Below are 13,650 nucleotides of genomic sequence, written 5' to 3'. Positions count from 1 at the left end.
TCTCCATTGTCGTAGTAGCGAGCGACCTCGCGCGTCGCGCTCTCGCACTAAGAGAGGCGAGTTGTGACCTCTGCGATCGGCTCCGGCTGCCGGAGCGGATCGCTGAGGCCACGACGGGCGAGGAGGCTGGGCATCGCTCTCTCCGATTGCTCTTTCTGCTCCGAGCCGGGACGGTGCCGGGGGGATGCCTGTTTTTGGTTTGTTTTTTCTCCGGCCTCCGCAAAAGCGCCAGAGAGAAGCCGCGGAGGAACGGGTCCGTCCACTCGACGGCATGTTTGCGCTGAGCTTACAGCGCCTAACGCGAGCTCCTCCGTCGCCCCATCAGTCGCTGCCGCGGTGAACTCTCGCGCGGCGCCGAAGTGTCATGACCCAACGGCGGCAACGTACTGCCGCCGCTGCGAAGCCTTCGCCGCTCAAGTTGTTTCGTCGTTCGTCGCTCGGTGTGTCGCTATCGTGCGGCTCTTCAAGCGCGTACGAAGACCGGCGGTGTCCTGACAGAACCGTGTCCCCGCACCACCTGGATCTGCGTCGCGTCGTGACAGTCCGCGCTCATTTCGCCGACGAGTGATTTTTCCGCTGTACCGACGACAACGTTCCCGCCTGTCCCTCTTTTTTCTCTGGTCAGTAGTGTAGTTCTTCCCCTTTGTGTGTGTGTACAGTGACGCTTTCTACAGGTGTGTTTGTGTGCGGTGGTGCTCTTGTTGCCAGTACGCTCCCGCTTCGTTTGTCGTCTGCTACGGCGAAAAAAAAAAATTTCTCTTTGTTTCGTCGTCTGCTGACACCGCCGCGGAGCGTTGGGATATTCTTTCTGTGAAGCCTGAAACCTGGCCGGTGGCTATCCTCTCGACTTTTGATTTTCGTCTGCTCCGAAAAAAAAAAGCAAAAACAAAAGGAAAGCAGTTTTCGTTTCGTCTGCTCGGTACACGCGAAATTCGTCTGCTCTCCTCACCTTCAAGTAAACCGACCCGTTCTGTGCGGTATTCTCGGTTTGTTTATTATTATTATTATTTGTTGTGTGTTTCGCTTTATTGCACCCCACACACGTACTACGTGCGTGCCTGCCTCTCTCTCGGATCTGTGTCCCAAGACCAACCGTGAACGCCTTGTGTCTCGTCCGAGCTCGATCGCGATCGTCGTAGTCAACGGAGTCTCCTCCGGACGTCGGAAGTTTTCACCGCCGCTTCGACGTCGTCGTCGACCTGTTGGATATTGAACGTCCGGCCGGGGGCCTGCCTTACCTGGAGATCCCGCTTGGCGCACCTGTCCGCCGACCAAGAGGCAGCGAGCAACGTGAGTGGAGCCGATTTTATGATTAGTTGCGTGTGTTCATGCCGCCGGACCGGTTTCAGCCCGTGGGATAGCCTGCCCGCCTGCTTGCCGCTGCCGTGGTGTGGGCCCCGTCTGGGCTAGCTTATGCCGCGGCAGCAGCAGCAGCAGCAGCAGCCTTTCTCGAAGGCCCCCTTGGACGACGACGCTGCTGCAAAGGCGAAGCGTGCCTGTACTGTAGCGCGTTCTCCCTTTTTTTTTTCTTTCTTATTTTTGTTATAGTCCCCCTTGGTTCCTGCGCGCGCAGGCAGACGCCGCCCGCCCTGCGCGTAGATAGATTGGCTTGGCTTTTGGCCGTGTTATAGAGAGATGTCGTCTGCTTCTGCTGCTGTTTTTCTGCGGAGCCGGCAGGCATCGAGCACGAACCCCTTTGGCTTTCATTTTGGCGTCCGCTGCTGTACTGGCCGCGCGCGATTCTTTGTTTTGTGTTCGTTCGCAGAGATAAACCTTCGCCGGTGTGTGGTTGCGTGTGCTGCGCCCCGCAGAGTTTAACCCTTTGCTTTTTATTTCCTGAGGATGTCCGGTTGCTGCGCGTGCCCCGTCCGGTAGTTTTCTGTTTTATCGTCTGCGTTCTGTGGTCGTTTTTTCGTCTGCTATCGGTCTTCTGCTCTTCTCTCGCGTGCTATGCGAATGTCGTCTGCTAGCGTTTTAGCCCCTCCTTCTGTTCTTTCTCTCTTTCTCTTTTTTTTTCTTTTCGTTTGCTCTCGCAGTAGCCCGCGCTTAGCTCTTTGATGTCGGCAAAGGAGCTGCGCGCTGTAGGAAGCCACGTGACAGTGAGATGGGCTTTGGCTCGTTACTTTTGTTGGCTTGTGCCCTGGGCAACCGTGAGTGAAGTTCGGCATGTGGAGTCGTCTGGCTTAAGCCGGTGTTCGGGATGACGGGTGTCTGGCTGCTTTGTTTGTAATGTTCGCGAGACGTCATGCTGTGGGGGCTAAAAGAACGCCGCCCGCAGCTGGGTATCCTTCACCGGAATACACTCACCGCGTCCGCTGTATCATTTTGTAACTCTCGTGACGACGGCGAGTCTGTCTCTTCAAACTCGGCGAGCCGCTGACGTGCTTCTGCAGCCGTCATGTTTGCAAGTGTTTTCGGGTGGGGAGAGGAAGGAGTGTGAGCGAACTAAGCTCCGGGTTAGCGCTGTAGCCGACTCGGTATTTTTATTTATATTTCCTTTTTTTTTTGGCTCGCTGGCCTTTGCCTTCTGTTCTTTGCGGTTTTAGTGGTTGACTATCTCCGCATTCATTTACATATATGTATATATACATATTCGAATATAATACGAATATTCAGAAGATGCTGCCTTCGAATCACATATGGAATATTTCAGAAAAAAAAATAGAAGTAAAATATATACAGTGCAAGTCCCCCATAGTGGGTACGAGCCACTTTTAAAGGCAAGCAAGCAAGCAAGCATGGCTGATCTTTACAAAATAATTCGCCTAAGTTGAATGACAAATCTGTAGACCGCCTGAACAAGAAACATTCTTCATCACGCAACTAACTGCAAGATGCCAGGAGAAAGTATAGAAGAGAGAAATGGGGAAGAAAGAGAGAGAGAGAGAAAAAAGAAAACCGGCTGCTGATTGTACATGTTACCATTTAAACCGGCAGCTGTCAGTCTTTGCACGAGTATTTTCGGTGCAGATTGATTAACTACACGTATTTGAGGAGCCTTGCACCCCTTAAGGTCCTCTTATGAGGTATTACAAAGGAGGAGGGGTTCTTGTAAGTAAGTAAATTAACAATTAAAAATCGCTGGGAGAAAGATTTACCTCGAGATCAACTTTGGTCTTCTTATGCAAACACCTGTTAAATTCTGAAATACTCTGATTAGAGTACAAATGCAGTACTGATTTGAACGAATTTTGTTGCCTTTAAGAGCAAGAATATACATAAGTTATAGTACTGTAGGAAGCGAAATATTTATTTCTTGCCTTGGGTATTTTTTATGCCGTGAAAATTGGTAAGCTTTCTTTTCTTTCTTTTTTTCTTTTCGAAACAAAAATATAACAAATGGATACGCGAAGCTTACAAATCGGCAACTCCATACCAAAACCAGATTTCACGGTTCTATAAATTGCATCTGTAAGAGCAACCTAAATCGCACAGATGTGATACATGAATATGCATCTTAAGTGAAGTTGTTATAATATTTACGAGAGCTTGGAAAAGTCTTACCCACAAATTTTAGTTGTATATAACGCATCAAATATAGTAGCGTATAACACATCAGTTTTGTGCACTTTAGATGTCTTAATACGTGCTGGTTCCAAAATAATAATTTCGTCTTTTTTTTTATTCTTGAGATAGAGGGTTGTAAACTTCATGCGACAGTTTTTTTTTTCTAAATCTTGTGATTACATATAAAGTCTGCTCCTTACGCTCGATAAATTTGTACTTTTTCTTTGAAATGAAACGAACCTCATGAATATCAGTGCATTGAGTACAGAAAAAAAAAAGGTCTCTCCGTTCTCTTGTATTTAGGTAAGAGATATTGTTGCAAAATGTACTCTTAACACGAGAAGCAAAACGTGCACGAACTGAATGAATGAATAGAACTGAATAGAATGAGTACAAACCAAAATACATGGTAATATGGCATGTAACACTATATAACATGGGTAGTAGTTACCTAAAGGTTCAAATAAGGAAAAAGATACGTACTCATAATCAAAGACAGCGAATACTTCGATGAACAAATGACAACTACCCTGCAGATAACCATGAACACAAGAAAGTGTATTGTAGCTTACAGGCGCCGATTAAAAAGGCGATGGAACAATTCATCACGATCACTTTCAGTGAATATGTCCGATGACAGATTGTTGCAATGTCACGTTGTTCCCTGAACGAAAGACCTGGTTAAAAATTACGGGAGCGACCAATGAAACGTTGTTGTTAGCACACGTAATCGCCCAGTAGAAATTGGTTACTGACTGAATTTCTTCTAAGAAATCATCACGAAGGGTTTGAATTTCAGTTAGATTTCCACTCTGCCTCGAACAAAATTATCAACGCATCCTTTGCAACGGTCGGTCTTCGGGCCGGCCGTACGTTTTCGAGCAAAATGACCTCCGCAGTTTCCTCTCCGAAATGTCTTATTCTCTGTCCGAATCGTCCTCATCATCACCAATGAACGCTTGCGAAAAGTTGTTGACGCCTGCGCAAATGCCGACGGCCTCCGCTACACACGCTGTACCACATTAGGACTCGCGCTTACCTCGGCAGCCGCAATGTATAGAGAGTGTCGTCCCATCGCCTGTAGTCCGCCCCTTCGTCCATTTGCACGTCGCTTTCCTTCGATTGCGTAGTATCTACACGCATGAGAGTGTTGTTGTCGCTTATGTGCGTGTTAGTACGCTCGAGAGCCTAGTATACGTAAAATGAAAGCAAAAAAAAAAAAAAAGACACTTTCGCTGGTGGAAAACGATTCTAAACTCGCTTTCCCTTCAACGGGTTTCCTCTCTTTTTATATACAGCCGTGCCGGGCGAGCCATCATTATAAAACTAAAAGAGGACAGGATACTGTCAATGAGCAGCAGCCGGCCATTTTGCTCCTTCCGCCCCCATCTGCTGCGTAATGGCGATTCGCGAAGCGAAATTCGCGTCGAAATAGCCGCGTTTTTCTTTTTTTACTTTCGCTTTCCGCTGTGGGAGGGGAGGCGGTTAGATGGACGGTGCAAACAGACGCGGGGCGTCTTCCTCCCCGACAGCGGAGACACGGAAACAAACTTTCTCGCGTTTTGTATCTCCGCGTGCGGCGCGCACCGGAATGAAAGCTGTATAGACGCACGACCTCACAGCCACGGACACCACAAATGCACGTGGGCGGCTTCGTGCTGGCTTCTCGTCGTTTCTGGCTTTCTGTTTGCTTGTTTATGCTTTCATTTCTTGCTATCCGACATTCTTACTTACCCCTTTGCTTTTTTTACCTGCGGCGATTGCCCTTGGCGTTTATATGCGTGGAGTCATTAGGGGCTTCGAACGGCGGCCAGCGATCATGATTTCCCGGCGACGCTGCTGTACGGTGCCTTGTGCGTGGAGGCTTCCCGGCTTGCTTCCTCTACAGCTATTATAAACGCTTCAGCCCCCCCCCCCCCCCCCCACCACCCTTCCCCCGCCCTCTCTCTCTTTCATTGCGTTTTTGATGGCAGCGCGGACTTTACTTTCAAGAGGAACGGTTGGTACCGCTTGTGCGGACGCTGAAATGGGCTTGCCTGATCTTTCTTTCTTAGTCGTAAGCGGCAGTATAGAGCGTCGTTAAATGGTTGTCGAGATGGTTTAGCGCGCGGTTTGTGTTCCTTCAACTTCTCGGTGGCTTTAGTCTCCCCCTACACCTCGCCCCGTCGCCCGCCGCCTTTCCTGAAGTGAAGTCATTACAAGGGAGCGTGGTTTCTCCATGCACTGGCTTCAGTGAACACGACTTTGTTTCCTTCGGAATGCGAGAGTGTAGCCGTGTGACTATTACTGCTTCCGCAAGGGGCCTCGACTGGTTCGTGCATATATAGCCCCGTCGTGAGGAGGCCGATTTGTATTGTCGATATTCGCTTTCTCCTGTCTTTGCTTTCGTGCGGATGTGTCCATTGTGAAAGTTCTAATGCGCGGTTTTTGTTCGTTCATGGCCGCGTCTCGCTCTTCTATCGATACATGTATTTTTTTTATCGCGTCTTTCGTTTGAACGTTGAAAATCTTTGTCCCTCCTAGAGCTACGGAGAAAGCAGTGACCTTGCATTTTTTTTTCCGCGGAGCTTTTTCCTTTTCCTCGTGGGAGGAGGTGTCAAGGTGAATGTGACACTTCCTTGAAGTGTTAATGTCGAAGAGGAGTGGTGGAGCGGGTGTCATTCGACACCTCTCCTTGTCACTGAATATTGGACAGGAGGTTCCAAAGCATGTGCCACTGGACACCTGCTTTCCAGTGTCACTAAACGTAACCTAGGAGGTCTCAAGTGCCACTCGGGCTCTGAACTTTGAAGAAGTTCTGCAACATTCACCTTCGCGACGTACGGGCTATGTGCACAATCAGTGACACCTCAACGTGGTGTCAAGTGACACTCGATACATCTCTTTTAACTGTCACTGAGTGTTTGCGAGGACGCTTTTCAAGTATCACTCGACGCCTCTTTGAGGTGAAGTGTCTCTGAAATTTTGATATGCTTGCCGTACTTGCGTGGTGGTATATTCCGAGTGTTTTCCACCAGAGAAAACTGCATACACCGTTTCAGCTGACAAGAAATAGCTGGCGACGAGAACCGCAATCATTTCGCATTCGCGAGGCCAACGAAAGAGTTCTCGGCAGGTACTGCACCTCCATATCATGACGTTAAACAAACTTAAGGCATTCAGTTTCAGTTCTAGATTATTTGTTGGTCAACACAGAAAATCTATGCATTTGCCATAAATATAAAATGATGATCTTCCGGGTCAGGGTATAAGGGATAAACGCCTAGTAAGTAGTAATGCGCAGATAAGTACGTTGCGAGAAAACAAAGCAGCAAAGAAAAAGCATAGAAAATACAAAATATCTACAATCAGAGGCAAAGTGTAAGGTCGTAACTTATTGCTTAAATGAGTCTGTGATGTTCGACTTTTTGACAGTATGCGTTGGATTGCAGACACATATCAACAGAAATACTGACGGGAAATTTTGTTCGATTTATCGCTGCTGGAGGTATTATTGTTTGAAGCGAAACGGGTTTCCTAGCGCGTAATTATGTGCCAATTTGCACGCTCGTGACAGGTGTATAAATATTTCCGCGTGAACTAGTGCATTAGCTCTCGGTAACATCGCGGGCCTATACGGATTTGCACAAGCGCAATCTATTTAGCGTCCCTTTAATGCTAAATCGAACATTTACGAGCGGAAGGAGTTTTACGGAAAGTCTGCGACAATTGCAGACGTAAAAATTTTTTTTTTTAAAGTAAGCAGATCCAACGCAAATCAATCTGTAAATGTCATATTCGCAGATTCAACCCTGTGCGTTCACATCTGCACGATTCGTTTGCGAAGATGAGGAAACGTTGAGGAAAAGAAGCAGTTGATGAAGAAGTGAACAGCGGTTACAAGAAGCAGATGATGATAATGATGATGAAGGAGAAGTTGATTATTCAGGATGACATATGATGAAGAAGACGACTATCCATAAGTTGAATGTTAAAAAACGAAAAAAAAAAAAAAACGAACACCGTTGTTTTCAAGTGCAGAACCGGATGAGATAAGGCTTTATCTTCCGTAGTGGGTATAAATAATACGCCATCAGTGGAGGGAAGCCAAGCCACACCGATCCGGTGCAGAGCGCCCTAAACAATTAATCTCGAGCCGGCCCTCTGTTGGAACGTCGTAATCGCGTCGTTAGACACGTTAGGTTTACACGCGCGGCGCATCTTTCTCCCTTCACACAATGGGCGTGTAATGAGTGGAGGGGAAAATCAGGGACTTTCTCTCACGTTTCTTTTTTTCTTTATTTTTCTCCGGCGGCAAACGGGGCAATTCATGCTTCGCTGCCTGAAAGGACCTGAGCGGGAAACGGAACAAGCGATGCTTGTAAAACAACCTTTTGGTTCTGTTTATATACATAGTTAGTTCTCTGCCTCATATTGTCTCATACGAGCGCACTTTCGTTGTTTCTTACGAGTGTACCTTCCGGCATTTTGCCTTTGTTTGCTGCGCTGATGCGGGCGGTTGTGTTCAAAAGGCAAGCGTGTATCTCCGTGTGCACGCACGACCGTCTAGGACGAAGATTACGTTTTCGGTGCGCTGTTGTTATTAGCCATGGGCCAATATCAACTCGCCGGCTTTTGTTTTGGTCATCTTCAGAAGATTAGAAGCAGCATTTATTTAGTAAAGAAAGCGTGGGGTGAGAGGGGGGGGGGGGAAGGATTGAGCAATCTCTCTGGATTGTGTGCACGTTCCAGACACATCGGGTTCACTGTACGGCAAAATTTGCGCACGCCCTGGAAGCATTGACTTTCTTTCTTTTTGTTTTTTTGGAAGCATAACTTGCAAGCGGTGATGTAGAATATACGTACATAGTGCGCCATTGGATATATCTTTGCTCTCGTGCACAAAGGAGACGTGAGCGCCGCTGTCGAAATGCGAAGAGTGAGACAAGATGATTGATTGATTGATTGATTGATTGATTGATGGAGTGAGTGTCGTCACGCACAGGAGGCCCCAATTTAGTTTCAAACCACGGAACCTCCTTCTGTATATACATATATTGTAGTTCTTACCTCTACACTGAAACGAATAAACTCATTCTGATTGATTGATTGATTGATAGATCGATCGATCGATGGGGTTTAACTCCCCAAGCGAACGCGCACGCATGCTAAGAGAGGCAGCGTAGGCGGGGCTACGAATTAAGTTTGACCAACGGGTACCGTGGGCACAGGCATAGCCTCCTTGATTATCAAGGAGGCTATGGCCCAGGACACGGCACACGAGGGCTTCGGCATTCCTCCCTCATAGGTGTGCAACCGCGGCGGCTGGGACTCAAACCCGCGAACGCGCGTTCAGCAGCGTTCAACGCCATAGCTACTACGTGGAAAAGCAGATCTTCAGGTTGACGTAGGGTTACATAATTTTGGAAGCTGCTCAAGCCGGTGAACCTTATTAAATAGCCATAACAAAAAAAAAAAAGAAAGAAAAGAAGAAAGAATAAGAAACCGATAGCAATAGTACTAACTTGGCAACCAGCCAAGCTCTTTATTTCATCGAAGAGTGCTACCCCATTGGAAAAGCGGACGGCTAATTCCTGTGCTGCCCCATCTATAGCTTCCTTCGATATTTCGGATTCTTTCGGGTTTTTTTTTCTCTTCTTCTACCTCTTATCGCACGTAAATGTGAATCATACTTCGCTCCTGACTTATTCTTTCGCCCTCGACTGAAATAATCGAGTCGTCGATAGGAGATTTTTCGCAGAAAGTGGGTATGACATTATAAGCGGCGGTATACCTGATCGGTACACTGTACGTAAGCGGCAAGTCGTCGAGAAATTCCGTCGCTTTTGCAGCTGTTCTTTATTTTTTTTTCGTCATTAGCTTGGTATAATTACGGGAGGTCTTATTTACCCTATGCGATAGGATGAGAATTGAGCGATAAATATTTGCAGGTGCGTGTTTCAGTTATTTAATTATGCTTGCCTCAGGCCTTGTAATTTCCTGCTCGACGTCGGTGCTATATACGTCGGCGCATTGACGAAACACTTTTTTCCTCTTATTAGTTTCGTTCTTATTTTTTTTTCTATTTTTGGCGCCGTTGACGTTAACAGTCCATTAAGCTCTTCACCGGGAATTCGCAAAACTTTGGAACGATCGGCGCGAAATTTCCCAACTTGTTTGCTGCCGCTTTAGAGATTTCTTTCCTTGCGCGCGCGCTAATGTGTGTGTGTGTTTGCGTGTGCGTGTGCGCGCGCGTAGGTATCTACTAGGATTATTACCCACTCGTTCGTCAGACGACTGACTTTCAAGTAGGACCGCAATCGCAGCAGTTTCCGATACACCCCATTCGATGTATTGATGACGACGCGCTTCGGAAGCATTGCTCTTCAAAAAAAAAAAAAATCTCGTCTTTTCGAGAGGGAACCTCTAGCGTTGTACACTTGGGACTCGTCTATACGCTGCGAGAAGTTACTGCACGCGAAGTCTGTGGTGTGCCGCTCATCTGAAGCTCTGTGTGTGTGTGTTGACTGGGTTATACAATATGCCTGGGACTCGTACTTTCGACTTCACTGTAGCAGCATACTCCTGTGGTATGTACGAATCTTCATCGCATCCCTGTGTCTTCTTGTCTATTTCGAGTCTCGCTTAAAACGACCGCTAACCAGCTTTGCTCCCACAAGGAGATGAGCGTGAACGCATATTTCGTGCTTTTCGATCCGACGACGAAAGTGAATGTTTATAGAAGCGTCACAGGTGCATAACTGCGAGACTGTTAAAAGTACATAATTCTCCGCGAACCTTACAATGGCCCGTCAGTTTGTGAAACGGTTCGCACAGACGTATATACGCGCGTGACGACGACAATGGGCCGTTGGCGCTCGTAAACAAAGGGTTATGTAACTCGTTGACGGTTGCCTTTCAACTGGTCTGTTTGCTCAACTTGCGGCGTTATAGCGACCGAGTTGTGGTGGTGTCCGGGTCGGTCGTTGTCTTGGTGGTTCTTGACGAATAGCTCAAATAACCTCAAATACGGAAAATAAAATAATTACCTGTCCGATGGCGGAATCGAATCTCGGGTCTCCCAGCACACAACACGTATAGCTTTAACCATTAGACCCAACCAACTCGCTCCAACTGTCAGTTTTATCTAACCACGAGGGTAAAATTATTTCCGTACTGATTTCCTATATGCCAACTCCAAAGAGCTGTCCGACACCGTTGGTGCGCGTGTGACAAGTCGTATGTGCGCGAGAGCACGTGGTATGTAAGAAGCCGTATGTACGTCGCGAGTCGTACGTGTGCGTGCAAGAGCGCGTGAGCATCGCCTTTAGTCTTATGCAATATGACTAAACTAATGAGACCGCTTTGCTAACGATTCGCTTTGCATAGATTAGGTGTTCGTTAGATATGCCTAATATTTAGCCGTTAATTTTTAATTGAACGTGCAGAGCACAAAGCGCGAGTTCCCACGTGCTGTCACGTGCTAACGACTCAGCGAACCAGGACAAAGGATTTTTTTTCGCTGCCACACATGACCACACACGCGCGAGCTCGACACACGAGGGAGAGCAAGTTTGAAGTATTTACACAGAAATGCGTACGGAAGTGACCTTGTCTCATGTGTGGCCCGCAAACGTAAGGAAGGGATCGAGTCCTGCGCTCTTAGGGTATAAGCCGATTGCGTAACTCGGAGGTACTTATTCTTCGCAACTCAATGCCGGAGGGTGCGACTGTTTTGTTTGTTTGTTTGTTCGGCTACGCCCCGGTGCGTATATGTATTCGTCGTGATCGAATGGGGACCTGGGAACTTCCGCAATCGAAGGTCTATTCGATCCGTCAGCGTTGGTATACATCGATGCGTCTTGGGCGTTTGTGAACGATGAGCGCCGATATGTTGGCCGTGGCACCTTGACTTTTCGAGCCTGGGCTGACGGTCGCGGTGCAGTTGTCTGAAGGAATGGCGGTGAGCGCGGTGATCATAACGGGGTAATTGGCGAAAAGTGTGCGAGAGCATTATTTGGCTGTGTCTGGCTTTTGACTTCCGTAAATACGCAAAGCGTCGTCCGCCGTTCCTTTAGAGTAACAAGAAAAAAAAAGTACTATAACGCAACTTATAACGCAACCATACGGTGTCCTCGTATTGTGTAGTCTCTTCGTTACGGTTACAATAATAGCCGCTAAAGGTGCTTCAGCTGATGATTGTAACAAGCGTGATGACAGTAGTTGCGACGTCGTTTATGTAGCTGTGGGCAGTGATTTTATAATACGCGGTGTTGTGTACATAACGTTTATTACGTGATTGCTCTTGAGTCACATACTTTTAACTCGCACCGCGTACTCGTCTTGTATGAGATATATAGATATATTGTTGCAATATCCCGAAACTGGGCAATTTCACTGTGTTATTGCTCAATGTGTCGACAAGAAAGATGTCCCTAGGTCTGAATGACTTCGAATCGATGCCGCATTTCAAGTCTTGTTAAGCGGTCTGCTAATTAAAGTTCTAAAGCTAACACACGCATGACAGAGTTAATTAAGACACCTAATTGAGCTAGTGCGTGTCTTTCTATGCGGTGCATGTAAATCCGTGCTTCGCTTTAGGCTCTTTTCATTGCTTCCTCCTATTTCGTTTCCCACTTCGGCCAAACGACTTCAGAAACCTCGTAGCCCGATCGTCGTAGCCTTGCCCGCAGCTAGTCGGTGCTATCGCAAGAAACGGCGGCCTAAATCTATCGTTCTCATCTCCGACATATAGCGAAACCCTGCGACAGCGCGCACTAAGGTTTATGCCGTAGACGACGCATGCGCTTCGGAACTATTGAAGGTTAAGCGGCGCGATTATTTCCGTACGTAAGTTTCTTTCCCTTCTTTATACCACGGCTATTTGCCGTGTCTCTGCACACAACTTTTGTAGCACGTGTGCACACACAACGGTGGGTCAAGGGCTGCTTTTGCTCGGGATCAAAGGCTATACGAGATACGCTCCGCGCCGCTAAATATGTGCAGTGTCGTAGCAGCTGGGACGCTTTCGCGTACTGTTCGGTCGACTGTGTCCACGAAGCTCTAGAAGAGCTCAGTCTCTGTGCAGAGAGGCAGCGCTACGAGACGTAGTATACAAAATGACTTAGTTGGTTTTATAAGCTGCAATACGGGCGCATAGGCAAAACGAGCCGACAGATACACCCACTTTCCGTTTATTTGCTACACTTTACGCTTTTAAGGACATTATGTGACTGGGAGCTTATGAAAACTTGCGTCAAAGTAGCCATCTTGCTCTTTTGACAGAATCCATGTCGATTCGAGTAGTCGTAATTGCATTAATTGCCCACCCCTTGAGCTGACCATCGAACACGGCTATGCAGCCCTATCAATGTAGGGTTTGCACCACGTGACAACGCGAATTATCATCGTCGATCATCATTACCTTCAGAAGCTTTTCGCGCAGTACGTGCAGTGACACACCTTTCCATGCGCCTGTGTTCTAATAGATAACACTACCGCCGCCTCTTCGTGCGGTCACGTTCGGCAGCTTCTGTATGCGGAATATTCACGTGACATCATAGCCACCATATTGTTGTGTTTACAGCTTGCACAGCTCTGCCGGGAATATATAATTATGTGCATCGAGATAACGCGAAGCTTTCCACCTTTAATTATTACGAATGTCGATGTGCGAAATGTTGGTAATACGTCGTGCCAGTATACCGCGATAGCAGCACTAGCAGCAATTACGCGCAAACATCATCGTTGATATGATCCTAGGTTAACTGACGCAGTTGTAGCTTCTGCAGCATCGCACTGATATAGTACTGAGATTACATATAAACCGTCGAAAGTTGGAGTGTATAGTGCATGTGGACAGATGCCGACCGTATAAATTGGTGGCGGTACTTTCAAACGCCGTCTGCGTAAGCAACGCCGCCACAGGCGCATTCGCGTACTTCGCGTCTGTTATCTCGTTGAGACGCTGGCGATCTGTCTTGCCTCGCTGTGACCGTGTGTCTCTGTGGCTTTGGGCTGGTGCTGCCGATCGTCTTACCTTCCGCATCGTTCCACGCGTACTACCTTTCATGTCTTCTTTATTATTATGTCTTCCTGCATAGCTCCTACTTGCAAAGGTACCGCTGTTGCCGTGTAAACAGCAGGTGGCCGTGAGGCTGCGTA

The 13,650-nt window shown here is 47.4% G+C and overlaps 1 protein-coding gene across 1 annotated transcript in view; it reads left to right on the top strand.

The window, feature by feature from the left end:
• The first annotated feature begins 241 nt into the window (after positions 1 to 241).
• The window catches only part of LOC119431228 (uncharacterized), a 138,751-nt gene continuing 125,342 nt past the window's right edge, over positions 242 to 13,650 (top strand). Inside the window, 1 exon segment of the mRNA XM_037698705.2 lies at positions 242 to 1,290. The gene's annotated coding sequence lies outside the window, so the exon portion shown is untranslated.

This window comes from Dermacentor silvarum, chromosome 10 (assembly GCF_013339745.2).
Source record: "Dermacentor silvarum isolate Dsil-2018 chromosome 10, BIME_Dsil_1.4, whole genome shotgun sequence".
NCBI classification, from domain to species: Eukaryota; Metazoa; Arthropoda; class Arachnida; order Ixodida; family Ixodidae; genus Dermacentor; species Dermacentor silvarum.
The sequence above is the reverse complement of the archived record's forward strand: the minus strand, read 5'-3'. Positions and strand labels throughout refer to the sequence as shown.